This window comes from Kryptolebias marmoratus, unplaced genomic scaffold (genome assembly GCF_001649575.2).
Source record: "Kryptolebias marmoratus isolate JLee-2015 unplaced genomic scaffold, ASM164957v2 Scaffold26, whole genome shotgun sequence".
NCBI lineage: Eukaryota > Metazoa > Chordata > Actinopteri > Cyprinodontiformes > Rivulidae > Kryptolebias > Kryptolebias marmoratus.
The window spans coordinates 90,929-93,095 of NW_023665760.1; the positions used below are offsets into that span (position 1 = coordinate 90,929).

At 53.2% G+C, this 2,167-nt stretch overlaps 1 protein-coding gene across 1 annotated transcript in view; it reads left to right on the forward strand.

Annotated features, from left to right (window-relative positions):
* LOC108228510 (zinc finger protein GLI2) overlaps positions 1-2,167 on the forward strand; it is a gene marked incomplete at its 5' end in the record, with an annotated part of 46,910 nt that overhangs the window by 23,207 nt on the left and 21,536 nt on the right.

Genomic DNA, 2,167 nt, shown 5'->3' on the forward strand with positions numbered 1-2,167 from the left:
GCTGACAGAACCTCAGCTGACAGAACCTCGGCTGACAGAACCTCGGCTGACAGAACCTCAGCTGACAGAACCTCATCTTATAGAACCTCGGCTGACAGAACCTCAGCTTATAGAACCTCAGCTGACAGAACCTCAGCTGACAGAACCTCGGCTGACAGAACCTCAGCTTGTGTGGACAGAGTGTGGACGGGGTGTGGAGGTTCAGAACCGGATCACGTTGGATCAGAACCGGACCTCGGAGGTTCAGAACCGGATCACGTTGGATCAGAACCGGACCTCGGAGGTTCAGAACCAACCACGTTGGATCACAGATTAGTCCTCATTCAGGACCTGTGGACGCTCCGGTCCGTTTCCTGCTGAAGTGTCCCTGAAGGCCCGACCCGGCCCGTCTGTTTCAGAGCAGAACAGTAAAAGTGGAAAAGCCTCTGAGAACACGAAGACGTCATCCTGAGCACAAAGCCCGCCGGGCCTCTGATGTCAGACGGTTCTCCTCATGTGTGGAAGGATCCGTCTCAGGCGACTGGACTCACACGGGCCTCTCCAGAACCAGTGACACGCCAACAATGCATGTCAGCGAGGTCCCGTTTGAGGCCCGGCTCCACGCTGGGCCGGCTGAGGGAACGTCACACTCAAGTGATCTGAGAGGAGCTGAATGCAGAGCGCGGCCCGGTCACGTCTGAGCGGTTCTGGTTCTGAACGGGGAAGCCCGGTCCAAACATCAGATGGACGGATGACAAACAAACAGTTTATTTCGGTTGCAGGACTTTCTAAGAGCAAACTATGGTGGCCTGGAGGGGAAAACAAGAAATCAGCAGCAACAGGTCAACAAACACACAAACAAGTCAAATTACTGGAGCTTTCTGTGGCGGCCATCTTGGATCTGGATGACCCTGAAGGTTAATCAGGCGTGGGTAAGTCCGCTCAGTCATGAGATATTTTACTAACAGACATGGTCCACAAATGGAGGGAGCTGTCAGATGACTGTTAGCCTGAGTGGCCATCTTGAATCAGGCTGAGCCTGCGGGGAGTTTCAGTCGTTTCCATCCGGTGGGTCACAGATGAGTCAAAGACGGGATTCGGAGGTTTGGAGGTTCGGGGGTGGGTTTTAGCGCTCTGCGTTGCCATGGTAACTGGAAGCGGTGATAAAATGACCTGAAAGGTTGAAGGTTCTACAAGGTTTGATGTTAAAAAGAGCCTTCACTTCCTGTTTGGAAGCTCAGTGAGAGGTGTGTGACCTCTGACCTCTGACCTCTGAGAGGAACCCATCAGTCCTCCAGCAGAGAGACAGGAACACTGAAGAGGACAGACTGGCAGCTGGACGTCCAACCAGTCCAATGTGTGGAACTGTTCCAACAGAACCTGACTGTTCCTGATCCACTCACAGCTGTGGTCCGGTTCTTCAGAAGAACAATGGAGAACAGGCACTGAAGAACAACAGGAACCGTAGGGAATGTTTCCACGTCTCAAAGCGAGCGATGAACATGGTTCTGGTTTGATGAAGAGCCGGGTCAGAGGGAAGAGAACCTGAGGGAGTTCCACCACTGGAGGGCAGCGATCAGCTGTTCTGCAGGAACCGGACTCGGTGACTCCCGGTGGAGACGTTCCTCTCAGGGAACCAGAATCTGAGCTGATATTCAGAATTAAAGGATGAAGAACAGGGACCTCCTGGATCTTGTGTACGCAGACGAGGTTCTGGTCCATGAAGAACGTCTCGTAGTCTGAAAGCAAACATCAGTGATGGAGAGAAGCTTTTCCAGCTGCTGCAGGCTTTTATCAGAAATATCAGCCGAAGCTTTTCCTCTGCGGCTGCGAGGACAGCTTCAGAACAAACCCAGCAGGAGGTCCGGTTCTGCTCCGTCACTCAACACTTAGAGGTTCTGATGAGGAGGACACTAGGTGATGAAGAAGTCCCGTCTCATGAGAGTCTCTGAGAAACAAAGATGTTCTGACCCGGTCCAGAGGCAGCGCCACCTTCTCTGGGTGAAAACCCGGATCAGACGGGTCGGCAAGAAATGAAGAAACAAGTCCAAACACCTGGTTCTGGGCTTGAATCAGGGTTCTGGGACAGTTCTGGGCTTGGATCGGGGTTCTGGGACGGTTCTGGGCTCGGTTTAGGGATTCTGGGACAGTTCTGGGCTTGAATCGGGGTTCTGCCACGGTTCTGGGC